The following is a 14,622-nucleotide window of genomic DNA, read 5'->3' on the forward strand; positions in this document are numbered from 1 at the left end:
GGGGTGTAAAAATTGTGGACGTTTTAATTATAGGGTAGCTAACGACTTTTGCTTAGACTTTTTTGGACACTTATTGTTTATCGTCCTCAAAGTTCGATTAAAAAGAGATAAGCAAAAGCCTAAGGTAGTACCTCATTACCGAAATTCTAAGCAATAAATTGGAATAATCTAAGTTTAAGGCCACATTAACTTAAATATATTAAATTACTTAATATCTACAGAGTTTGAACTGCGGTATGGGGCGTCAGTATACAAATCATTGAGATATGTGTATGCAACAAAGCTTCCAAATGGGGAACTTCAAAGAATTACCGCGCATAGTTTAGAAGAGCTTGGTCAGACTGGCATAGTGATTCTGAGCGTCTGGATCCGTAGCCAATGATTCTTTGACGTCATTCGTGAATTTGGACGAATGAACTTTTTCTGCCCGACCAATGACTGAGATGGCGAACGGGAAGTCTTCATTCGGAAGAAATGTAGTGTTTCAGAGATTAGAGCGGTTCATTCATCTTGCCATATTTGGTTTCGGTTGCATTTTATGTGTGCAAAATTATCGATGATCAAAATTTTGGGTGTGTAATTTAATTAAAAGAATTTCATTGTCAGCTTTCAGGTAAATATTAACTGAATAAATAGTAAAGTAATGCGATGATCGCTATGTGCTCGTGCGTGCATATATTAATTTTGTTTGTGATATTTGCTTTTACCGTGTGCAAGTTAAAAATGCATTGATGGCATTCCAATGAATTTCGCGTTGTTATAATATCCAAATAAGGAAAAATATACATGCATAGGAAAATCATGAATAAAATAGATATTTAATTGATGCTAATTTTAAACTTCAATGACAATGTGCTCGATATGCAACGAAAAAAGAAATTTGCCGACCTACTTTGTATAAAATATCCAGCAAATGATTCATTTACCGTGATGAAATCACTACTTTCAAAAATGTTGCCGGGATTTTGCTTCTGGGTTCATTGAGGAGTGACAAGAAAGGAAATAAAACACATTAAAAAGCGACAATTTCACATCGTAAAAACCAACCACCCGAAATAAAGCATTTGACCGGGATTCGATCTCGGATCTCTCGATGTTCAGCAGAGTGCTTTGGCTTATCAGTTCCTTTTCATTTAAAACCCCCGACATGTGTAAGTGTAAGTGGATGCCTCGGTAATTGGCTGAAATAATCGAGGTGTACTGGTTCCATCCCTGTCAAGGAGAAAGATTTCTCGCACTATGGATTTGTGTCATTACATATTGTTCTTCGTTTAAAGTACATGGCTGCAAGTATGTCCCGCATTTGCTTCGAATCCATGAAATTGTACTTGTACTTGTGTTATTGTAAAAGTCATGACTTGAGATACACGCAGAAATCAAACTGAAGGAGAAGCTCTCGTATTTTGAGAGTCGATGTCAATCCATATAGTTTAACAAGTAATATTCTATAGTATTTACTTTTTTAAATCGGACTTATACTTGAAGAAAGCTTACCTCATTGGAATTGAAAAAAATCCTAAATATTTAGATAATGTAAAAGAAAAAATAGATCATTGGATATGCTCTTATTCAAACGGAACAGTTTCATTCATCTTAAGGAATCGATTTAATATGGTAAAAAGTTAATTTAGGAGAACAGAAAAACTTACAGCTCTAAAGAATAGGAGTAGAATTAGCTATTATAAAGGTTTCCACGGTAAAATTTTCCTTTTCCCTTTAATACACTTTAATCTTTCGGAATAGAATAAACTTCCGCTGACACAATCTGCCAGTTACATTGATTTAGGGAGATAATTTCAAGGCCTGACACGAGATACATTTTCGCACAAGAGCAATGGCCAGAAGGAGGTCACCGTGAACGGTAGGAAACGGCTGTTCGTGTTGCAGTTTAACGACTCTCCTCTCTAGTAGAAGATGAGGAAGTTCCCCCACTCCCCTCTTCTATTTAGTCTCTCATTATCACCCAAATCTCTTTTAAATAAGCTATAATATAACTAATAATTATAATCCATCGCGTTATGCAAGATTTTCGGGCCAAATTCGTCCTTTTTCAAATATTTGCTATGTCAACGTCAATGTTCAAATCAAATGAGTCTTTTATCAGGAACATGACAGACCAATAGCGTTAAGCAGATAACCAATTAGTTTAAACACTAGTGATGCCTCCTGCAACACTCAGTCAAGCTTAAACGCTATGTTTCCGATTATGGAGATGAAAGAATATGTTGAATAACACAGAAAAGATACGGTTTCCCTTATTTGCGGATTCTGTACCCAAAGAGTTAACTACTAGACGAAATAAACCATATATTTAACTGAACTTAGGCCTGAATATCAAATTTTGTGCATGTAATGTGTGCGGGGATTCTTATGGTAATTTAATGCATTGTTTAGGCAAAACATTATTAAATAGGTGATTAAACGAACGATTTATTTAACTTATGCCAATATGACTAGAAAAATATTTCATGAATTCATTTTATACATTTATGACTGAACTCTTCTCACGAATCCAAAATCAAAATTAAAAAAAATAAAAGATGTCGGTTATAGATGCGGCAAAATCTGTTGATAATAATGAGTACAGATCTCGAAACTAATAACTGTCAGAGTATATTCTGACATATTTTCACTGTTATGAGAAAGTGAAGATGGCATCAGTTTCTTGCGAGACGAGAAACACATGGATTTAAAAGAACTCCTTTTTGGGAAAAGGGATTCTCATAATCATATCAAAAATCATAGAAAAATATGTACATGTCCGCCAATAAAAATCCTCAAATGATTTTGCATCTATGAACTTTTTGAATGAGAGAATATTTCTTGTTTTATTTATTGAGTTATCTGAATGCAAATGACGAGAGATTTCTAGACTTTTCTCTATTGCTTCGCTAACGAGAGCAATTTGACCTGACGAAAGGTGTAACATTTGAGGGTTATTGTGGTCCCCATCCCTCAAGTGCATGTCATACCATAACTTATTCAGAACGTGATTAGCAGGGGGATTTATTGAACTTCCTTGTAATCATATTCTGCTAAAAATTCTAAACAAAGCAGTTTGCTAAAAAAAATATAAATTTGCGTGAAAATATGCCAGTTAGCTGGACTCGGAAATTTTCTCGAGCTGAATTTATATTGATTACCTGCCGACAATGATATTGATCTCCCTTATAAATCTCGAATAATATTCTGCACCTGGGAATAATTGTTGCAATTTATGATTACTTAGTTATTCCGTAATGCAGAATAGAAAGTGATTCGAGTGGGGAATTAACGACCTTGTTTTGTAGTTATTAATTGAATGAACAATCTAGAGGAAACACAAAGAGAAACACTGAGCATATCATTGCCTCGTTATTTCCGTCATTATTTTATTTTAAAAAATCCCGCGAAAAATAATTTTTTTGGTTTTAAAATTGTCTCTATCCCGAAATGGCGATCCCCGTACTAAAAATCGAATGATAAGTTTAAGAAAATCGGCAGAATGTGTTGCATGGGTGCTTTACTACAAATGGCATAAAAAATAGAAATTAATATTTACACACTAGGCAACAAATAAAAATTGATTCAATTAAAAATTAATACGAATGCAAATATCAGTATTGAATATACATTCTGAATTTTCTTTTCAATGGAATGCTTCATTTAGTATTTACCGACTGCTTTCTCCATCATTGAATTTCTCATTCCCGGGCTTAACTACGAACACGAAATCCTGCCAATGTAGAACTGTCTTTTCCCCTTGATTCCCAAGAATCAATGCTTTTTTATTCTAAGAAATATCCTCCAGCAACCTCGATTTCCTTCCTTAATCACTTAATCTTTTCCAAATTGCTCAGCCACAACATACTATTTACTTTCCGATTCATAAAACGTTTTGAGGGTCGTACAGGAAGGAAGGAAGTGCTTGGAGCAATTATTCAATACTACGCCAAAGTGTAAGATTTGCTATGGATCAGGAAATATTTTAATGGGAGGAAAGAAAAAGTAAATACTACTTAAATTTAATGTGTTGGTTTTAGCGCATGTTTTTAGAATCGCTACCTCTGCAAAATATATTGATTTAGAAAATATTAATACGGACTCGAGCGACAGCAAAAATTTGGTTTCGAGTTTTTCTTTAAAGTATGTTTAAGATAGTATCTTTGCAATCTTTTATGTAGTGCGTGACAGTTCGTACACCAGGAAGTCTTTACTCCCTCTCAAAAGTGATTATTTACGAGCATTAATCCAGAGTCGAGCATGCAAAACTCACGAAAGAAGTATCAAGATTCGTATTATTAGCCCAAAAAACGTTTTAGGCATTCCCGCCATTTATTCTACATCTGATTCATCCCACTCCGCTCGCCTGGTCCCATTCACAGTGCGCATGTCTGCAATTTTCGACATTCACGTTTTCCGTAGACTTGTTTTCCATTTCCCGACGCTGGCAGACACTCACAAATCCGAGTCCGAGCAACGCCGAATGGACCTCGATTTTTCTATCCCGCCCATCTCTTTATTTTCAGCTCCCTTCTGCTTTTCTCCGAAGTGTTGGACGGGAGCCATCAATCAAAGGCCCCAGAGTGGGCGGGCCAGATGGAGGGAAGCAAACAAGCGAGAGGAGTTGATAAACTCGATACAAAGCGGAGGGTGTGCGTATCTTGGTCCAGGATCTGCACCTCTTTTGATCCTTTAACCGACCGCAATGCTCTAATCTTCTAATCTCTAATAAAATTGTATCCGAGCCGAATCCGAAAAGAGTCATTTTAGAGTACTCTGTTATAAACGGAATAAATGTTAATATATGTATGCAGACAGAGATGAATAAGATATCTCCTTCGTTTTGATAGTTTTATGTACTTCCTTGCCTCGTTGTCTTATAATTCTCGAACAGTAGTCATACAAAGAGTATTTAGTACTTAAATGGCACTTCTATAGAGTACTTTGCGACCCAGCTTGCCTCTCAGTCTAATTTGTCTAATTTGGTGTTTATTCAAATAAGTACACTTTGATGCTAAATGCCTTGGGCGTTACGTTGTGGAGCTTATTCATTGCATACCTTAAGTTATGTGAGTCAAGTTCAACACAATTGTTTATTTATCAATTCGGGTTTCGATAGCACGCTGTAGTCGCCATGGAGAGGATCCTTTGTGTAGGGGGATTGCAGTAGGGGGGGGGGATTTCTGGAACTGTGGAAAATTGAGAAGAATGACTGCTAGTGTGGATGCAAGGAAGGAGGGTGGGGAACGAGGGAACAAAAGGGCTTGTTTAAATGTATGCCATTCCTCCCCCTTGCCCACCCTCCCCATGTCCCCACTATTATTACTTCCCCCACTTCGACGCAGTTCAAACGAAAACCCAATCGCCCTACATTTACTTATCCATCTGTTTAAAGGTAAGCACTTAAAGGTGACAGTTTGTAACGATGAACTATGGCACAATTGCCTAACCGGAATAGAATTGTCCATCAATGTATTCGGAATAATTTTATCCAAAATTTGAGTTCAACGGAAAATTATCCGTTTTACCATAATAAATAATTATTCGGAAGATTTATTTTGTACTTACGTTATTTCTTGGGATGCTATTTTCCTATGAATTCTCATCCCTCGTCAATCACCTCCGAAGGTACAAAGTGGGGATCGATATGTTGCGGTGGCTATCGTACTGGCTTCCCACCCAGAGGGCCCGGGTTCAAATCCCGGCGGTTTTGAATATTTTTCAGAGGTATCTCGATCCCACTTCTATCTTGAGGTGCTTTGTGGAGCGCACTTTGAGTGAGTTCGCCGTCCGTCGGATGGGACGTTAAGTTGCGGACCCCCTGGCGCCTCTCGTAAAGAGTAGGCTAAAGCCGACGCCGGGCTTCTCTCCACCCTTCAACCTTTCCAGTCCATCCGTAATGGTGCAATTGACCTCACCTGTCGGTCGGTCGCCTCCCCCTAAATACTACCACAAGAGGTAAAAGGTTCAATGACAATCATAACACCATTCGCAGGGAAGTTGTATTGCACTGTAGTTTTCTATTTTACAGCATTTTACAGCGGGTTCTAAAACTAGTGGGTCCATTTATGCTCTTGAGAATAGGAAACTCTGAAGAAATTTAATATTTATGTTTTCTTCTTTTTTGTTTTGTTATTGTTTTTCGAATAGGAGCTAGCAGCAAACATTCATGATGGACATTTATTTTGAGAGTTCATGCTTCCGATTTTCGACACCGGCATAGAGAGAGATATATGAGGAACCCTTCCGGCTGTTTTATTATCGAGAGTCGTTTAGGAAATGGAATTCCGCTTTGTGGCGTTCCACGGCGATGACGATCTGGGGCAATAAAAAAAGGCTTCACGGAACCGTAGTAAAGTAGTCTGCCCAATCTGTAGCATGCCTTCAGTGAGATAAAAGTTTGGTTGAAAGCGATTAGTCCATTTGTGTTTATCATTCATGGCATAGAATGCGTCTCCCTGTTGGAATTTGGTACTTGGCATTATCCGTCGCTGTCCTTCGATAATAAATGCGATAACGGCGTTACTGGAATGTTGGATTCGACTCGACACGAAGAAAAACTTCTCTGCTGGAAGACATAGGCAGGGACGGGAATATTTAGAAAGAGAACTTAAGTTTGTTTAATCTAGGAGTGGAGTTCCAGCAGGGAAAATCTCATTTTGCTACCAATCATAAAAGCTAGTCTTTCTAGTTAGACCATTAGTCTTTTTGCTCATACTCTTTTCAGTTGCACACTGCGCAACCCAAAACGGAGTTTGTGAACGGCTGTGCGAACAGTTTAGTTCAAAATAACCACAATTTAGGGGAGACTTGTTCCTCTCTTGCACAGAGGAAGTGAATTACAGATTGAAAGTGGAAGAATCATGTATCTAGGAAAGTTTTAAAATAGTGAAATGTTTTCCAGAAATACTTAGCGGGACTCTTTAAGTTAACCAATCTCGGAAGTTTCGCATGAATTCGATCTCCCTTTAACGAAATCATCATCGATTGTTCCCATAATATGCGATGATCCTGATCCGCCTATTCATGAATGGCGTAGATTGCAATTAATATGGACGGGGAGCAATGCATCCTAGAGGTTGACTGGCATCGATGGACGTGGTAACAGCAGAGACATTTGTGTCCTAGGGAAGAAGTGTTAGAAACCCTGAATACCATTAGAATTATCCCCGAAAATCCGGTGGAGGAAAAAGGATATAGGAAATAGGCAAATGCTGAGAACATAATATAAGGAAACGCAGGAAATTAACAGAAATATATTCCCTAAAAAGCAATAAAAAGTCTTAGCCGTAGAACGAAGAAGACCTCTCTCAAATAATTGCGCCTGCATTCTATTCCACCCCCGTGACCGTTTACTCTCCATGAGCGCAACTGACGTGACGCTCCTCCGCTCGCTATTCCTCCCCCAACACTGACCTGCGTTCCATTGATTTCCCATCACCAACACCCAAATATTTTGCCACCCGGACCAACTCAAAGGAAAAATGGGGGACTGTTTTAATGAGAAGTACAATTCACTTTTTATTTCGTATAATGTTTACGCATAATATTTCATAAATTTGGTATATTTTCTAAGCAAAATGCGTTTTGATCTTAATTGGTTTGAATCCAGTAATGCGTCAACCGTTGCAATTTTTAAAATAATCAGTCCGCCTACGCCTACTTCCGAGGATGGAAGACGCTTTCCACGCGGAACAGCCCGCCATGCGTAAAAGCACTTCCCGTGCAATGTATCTGCTTCTGATGTTTGGAATGGAAAAAAATACTACGACATTTTTCAAACTTCAAAAAAAGCTCCTTACCCTTTGCGACCAATTCTCCTGCAAACAGCAGTGCTGATGTTTACTTTCGTAAGAGTAGTGACTAAAGCTTGCGGGTCCATATTCCTTAGAAAGTGATTGCGACCTCGATTTAAACCATCTTTTTAACCATTTTCTATCCGTACTACGGGAAGAACAGGCATCTTATTTGCAACCGAAGGCAATGAATAGGTTTCTACTGATGATTTGTTTATGCGAAAGATTAATTTCAATGTAGCTTATTCCTCATCAAGTGGTACTCCAATAGAGGGGGTAGAGAGGAGTGTGTGATTTTTCGGGTACCAGACTTTCCTGGGAAACTATAACCGGCACAGAAAAAGGAAATGGCCCCACTACCCTGATGTGTGGATTTCGCACGGTCGGCCTTAATACTGGGTGAACTCTACCATCACCAAACAAAGCGACCTTCGGTTTGATTACTGTGTTTATGGTTCTATATATATATATATATATATATATATATATATATATATATATGTATATGTATATGTATATATATATACATATATATATATATATATATATATATATATAAAAAAGGTAATCTACCGGTTAAGGTAGGTTTTTGGATGGAGGTAATTACTAATTAAATAATTTCTGGCCCCTAGCAAAACACAACATCCTACTCTACATCAGGTCCCTCTTCAGCTCTGAGTACTTTCTTCCTCCCTTCATCCCGTCCAACACCCCTATCCTATTCCTTCCCTTTCCTGATTTGCCTAACATTCTCCCCTCAATCACAGTCTTCAACATCCCGCTGCCGGTCAATACCCCCTTCACCCACTTTTCCTGCCTCCATTGGATTGCTCCCAACAAACCCCTCTCTTCGCCCACCATATCAAGTACTTCTTCGTTTGTTTTCTTCTCGGTCCATTTCACCTTCTCCATTCTTCTCCGCACCCACATTTCAAAAGCCTCCAGTCGACGTCTATCCTCCTGCTTCAATGACCACGTTTCCGCGCCGTACATAGCTACGCTCCAAATCAAAGTTTTTACGAGTCTTTTCTTAGCATCCTTACTCAACGTCCCCGTCATCAACTCCCTCCTCCTGGTGAAAGCCCCTTTGCCTAGCGCAATTATTCTCCTTACGTCCCTACTATTTTGACCGTGTTGGTCCAAAACACTTCCGAGATACTCAGGTGCGAGTGGGGAACGGGGAGTCCGGACGATTATATATATGTATAAGTAAATGGCGACAAAGTCACCAGTTAATGCATAAGATCGAGTTTCTGTCTAAACGCATAGTAAAACTAAGCTAAAAACTTTTATAACATTCACCACTTCTGTTGCAATCGGCCCTAGATATTCCCTACCGGGAGATGAGGGCTTTAATGTGGCCTAGTAAGATTCTTTGACTTTGGAGGGACATGGCTTCCGATGGCTTTGAGAAACTAGTTAACCCTTCCGAAGGGAAATGTGGCATAACATGACCTTCTGAGGAACATGGGCGGTCACCTTCACCGCTCTAAATGTTCTGTAAATATTCACTTTGAGGCGTAAATTGGTCCCTGGAATGGTAATATCTAGTCCGTCCTTTGTTCGCTGTCTACCAGTGTCGTTAAATCTAGAGACTCAAGAGTAAGTCAATATTTTCCTCTCAGTAACTTTAAAATTGTCTCTTGTAGACGGATGCATGAGGGATTGAAATTCCGAATTGAGACGCATAGCTTCTCCTTTTGCTGATAAAATCCATTGCAGTTGACTTTGTAATACAAAGGTAATAAAAAAGAAGAAGATAATAAACGTTGGACAGCATTACGCTTTGGTGCGGCGTGCGGCATCAGTCTGACGCGGCATTTCGCCCACGTATGCCTTGATGGAAGGGCTTCACCCTCAGGAAGACCTCCGTCGACTCCAGTTAGATGATTTCCTTTTTCTATAGGGATTGAGTCTCATTGTCTGCGACGCCGTTTGTGGATGTTTTTGCAGGTTCCCTGCATGACCCTTACTCTTATCTTTCTCAGGTGTATGATTGCTCTTCATTTTATTTCGCCGGTTGTTTCTGCTCATTTATGTTTTAATCAATGCTTTTTATGAGTTGAAATGGTACTGTTAGGGTTGGAAGGTGGTGCTATTGAAACGAAAGACCCGAAAAAGTAGGGTTTATTTATTTCCGATGCCTTCTTTTTACTTTCAGGTACAGGATCTTTTCAGGCGTCTCCACGACCTCCTTCGTCTTTGGTCATTTTCGGGAGTAAGCAGAGGGAGTCCCCTCGTAATGAATATAAGATGGTCTCGCCCTTTTCATGCTCGCGTTAGTCCTTTTCCGCGGTGCGAGAAGTAATTAGTTGGCCTTGCCCTCACATGCGGTGGCATTGTGACCGAGGCGCTAGCATCGAAATCAACCCCCGGGAGAAGGCATGAAAAAGGACGAACTGATGCACTTTCAAAGCCAATGAACATCTCGTAGGAAATATCGTCGAAGGTAAATGTCAGGATGACAGAGATGGCGTTTAGTACAGCACTGTTTCGCCTAGTGTTAAGTTTGCGGCATACTTTCACACCAAGAGAGAGGCCAATAATTTCTATATTTCATCAACTTCCACGCATAATACCTTATTATGACTCCCTGACAGGCGTCTAAGATGCATGGTACCTCCACAGTCCCCCGGATATCATGGAACATTCCTATTTTAAGGAGTTCCACGCTACGCTAGTTAGTAGCCGCTTCAATGAACAGTGTATCATCGTGATGTTCTTTTTAGTGGGATTGAGTGTTCTTGTAATAGCAACACACTGATTTTTGCGCATGAAGAAGGGAGATATTTTTTAGTTCTCGACTTCCCTCTGACACCTAATCAATAGCGCTTGCACGAACCACTTCTACGATCTCCGCAGCTCTTTATCAGAGAGAATTCTTCTTGCTAGAGTAGGGTTCTCCTATAATTTAGTTTTATTAGTCCCCATAACTTCCCACCCGCCACGGAGCCACTTGCTTGGGACGCTGCAATTCGGTATGGACGCATGGCATATATGTACATAGCGCCACTATCGTTTGAGGGATCAGTTTGGGTTATAATTCCAGTGCATTGGCCCTCCGCGCCTGCACTACTCCTTTGGCCTCGCTGCATATCCCGCCGTTTCTGCGGCGCTTGCCACCGAAACGTAAAGATGAGATGAAAGCCGATTAACCGATACGGCCTAGCTCCCGGCCGCCCGTTTACACAGACATAATCTGGGGCCAAATTGTAATATTGTTCCCTGATCCATGCCGAGAATCCAATGCCAAGCCATCTCCTCCATGCAGGTCTTCGGGCACTGCAAACAATTGGAGTCGTGTCAGAAGGGTAATAATTTCCGGCATCTAACCAAAATGTTAGATGTGACGTCAATCAAATCCCTCCCGTCGATTTTCCCTAAGTTGCTTTGAAAAATTAATCAACAGTAATCCAGATCTATTCGAAGGAAGATTGACGTGCTCCAAAACGAGTAACGTGGTTTATTGGGAGAAATTATCGAATCCTGCTATTTTAGGTCAATGCGAGATGATCATAATGAAACAGCGTATTAGATTCCCGTTGAAAACGACTCAATCAAGATTCACGAAGATTTTCGTGGAGATATCGGCATAAAAGGAGGAAATTGTGAACAGATTGGCAGATTTAATATCATTCATGACAATTCATACAAATTGATATCTTTTCCAATATCACGTACGGAAGGGGGTACTAGTGAATAGAAATTGTTATTACCCAGCGAGTTAGTACTCACGATCACAACCATCAGCTGCTTCAATAAAATTCATAGTTGAAGAACGGAAAATGCCTTCAGCAACGTTCTTGCAATTTGAATATATTTTAATCTCCAAGGAATTAACAAGTCGGATGACTCATCCCAAATCCTTGGTCTCAATTAGTCTTTCTTGTCAGACGCCTTTGGGGGGTTGCTTGTACGAAATGATTTCTGTGTCGAATTAATTTAAGAAATAAACAGAATATTTGAAAGAAAAGTTGCAAATATTTTTTTTCATTTTAAAAAGAGGATGCTAAATTTTAGATATTATGGTTAAAATTTCCTTTACGTTACCTCATCCCGAGATTTCACTGTTTGTACTATGATAGGATTTTTATTAAAATGAAACTACAATTCCTGAAGAGAATAGCAAAGGAAAACCGCGAGATCTCATAGAATGTTTAGAAAAATAGAAATACACGAAGGGGTAGAATTTGAGTTATTATTGCCAACAGTTAGGAAAAATTAATGAAATGTCTGAAATTACGTATTATATCATTTACTTACGTGGACAGGAATTATCAACCTCTCCGTCATTGCCATTTCATTTTATTGCTTAAATTTCACAGTAAGGTCCTTCCTCATTCTCTCTAAACCATCTCCTTCAAAGATCATACATACGTGGGGGGCACTACGGCATGTACGTACCTTAGTTCACCGATTGGTACTCATCATTCCGGCGGTTATTTCCTCCCAAGATACGTACGCCTATCTCACTGCTATATTCATTAATGAATTTCTCTACAAGTTCAAGAGTTTATTTAATGAAGTTTCATATATTGTATTACGTTCATGCACTTGGGAATATGAGTGTTTATTGGGGTTCAGGTGTATTTCTTTCAATGATTGAGAGAGCCTAAAGGCTTGAAGTAATTTCATTTCGGATTTACCGCGTGTGAAACTAATTTTCAATACGGCCGGCGTGGGCATTTCCGTCACACGACGTCAAAGGCACCGACGTTTCGTGTCCTCCATAAATACCTTTCCCTGCGTAACAGCCGACTCGCCATAGGCAGGAAGTGCTCAATTTCACCGCTTCCGAGAGGAAAATTATCATATCATCACTAAGCATAGTATGACAGAGTTCATACGGCTGGACTAATTGCATTTACCATAAACATGCTGCAAATGAAACGAAGGTAAGCGTGATGGCAGAGGAATGATCGCCCCCTGCACGAGGTGGGACATTCACGATTGACGGGTTCATTACTAAATTTTACAACCCAGTTTCTTGCCAACTGCGTTTCTTAGGAACACTGGAATCCGAAGAATCCTCCTACACTGATGAAGGAAAGATGGCAACAATCGGATGATATTTTCGGTTACTTTTCGGGATAATGCGACTCTTTCGTTTGTGAGACTGTTTTAAGCAGTTTAAATTATTGATTCGCTGTAGGTATATGACATATATATATATATATATATATATATATATATATATATATATATATATATATAAATATATAAAAAACACAGATGTAGATTTTTAGAATATAGAGACACAAAGAAAGGACACTCACAATTTGTTATTTTACGTTTCGACAGCACGGCTGTCGTCTTCAGAATCTGATTCTGATTCTGAAGACGACAGCCGTGCTGTCGAAACGTAAAATAACAAATTGTGAGTGTCCTTTCTTTGTGTCTCTATATTCTAAAAATCTACATCTGTGTTTTTTATATATTTGTGTGTCGCCGAAGAGCGTTCCATTTCGAAGATATTTTATATATATATATATTTTATCTATGACAAATGGGAAATAAATTAAGATATTTTGCAAAGTAAGTAAAAACATATGATAAAATACTAAGAGTTCTTAACGTTTTCTGTAATCACTCAAAATACTGTCTGAGGGCCGTTAGAGCTCCGCATGTATGCCCTATCAGGCGTTGCGGTACGCTACCCGCCTGGCGTCGAGGCTCTAGGCTAAAACCAAGAAAGTATTGATTTCCTATTGAAGCAATTTCCAAATGTCAGTTTGTTAAAGGAAAAGATATTGTCTTAACTTATACGGGAAATTTCTATTTTCAATTGTTTACTGCTCTTTACATAAAAAATAAACCAAATTTTATTGAACGCAGATCTTTGTACATACCACATTTTTAACCGTGGGGAATATATTTTCATAAATTTGATCATGTTCAACAATAGGGTTACATTGAATCGTTTGGGGACCGGCAGAAATACTGAAGAAAATTTCAACTGTTCAAAAACATGTGAAAAAATTATTTTTCACGAAGATATCCCGTGGGATACAGTATTCAGTGGGTATTAATTGGTCTTGAATATTTGATCAAAATACCATGATACCAAAAATGGCCCTTTTATGTGCTGGAATTATATGTGAAGTGTTAACAATTCTCGCGTGGCAACTGTCAGGAAGAAAATCGCATTGAATTTCTGGGAATTTCATTTTAGATCAAAGACTTGGAGAGTGGAGCGAGAATTCATGATTGAGTTCAGAGCGGAGAAACTGACCGTCGCAGGTCGGGGGCGAAGAATAAACGCATTTTGCGGTTCGTTATCTGGAAGGTCCAAAGAATCACTTGGAATCTTATAGAGAACTCCACCGGACATGCAGTGTATCCCATGGAATGATGCAAATATATAGTATTCGAAGCGTCAAAAAAATCACCAATCGTCTGAGGGTTCTCGATAAGGATTTATTTGCGAACCCGTGTCTTACCGTGGGGCACGTGGTTCCACCTGTGCCAATTCTCTAAGAGCGAGAAATCAAAAAGTTCAAAAAAATCAAAAAGGTTCAAAAGTACAGTTGATTGAGGAATATTGCAAATATAAATAACGTACGAAGCTTTCTAAATTTCGTGATATGACATAATAGTGTCATGCAAATGGAAATACTAATTGTGGTGGGTCAGCCCTAAGAATAAACTGCCAAAGCAAGTGCCGCGCAGGAAATTGGTTAGAAAGGAGAGAATACGGCAAACAAAACAAAGACAATGGCGAAGTAATTCTAGAGGATCGTTGAGAAGCATCAAGTTATGTGCAAAGAAACAGTTTAAAGCATACTAAGAATCAGTGTTAAAGAAGATAACTAAACGAAACGAGAGCAAGAATAAAATAATTTTG

This window comes from Hetaerina americana, unplaced genomic scaffold, assembly GCF_022747635.1.
Source record: "Hetaerina americana unplaced genomic scaffold, ioHetAmer1.1.p SCAF_25, whole genome shotgun sequence".
NCBI classification, from domain to species: domain Eukaryota; kingdom Metazoa; phylum Arthropoda; class Insecta; order Odonata; family Calopterygidae; genus Hetaerina; species Hetaerina americana.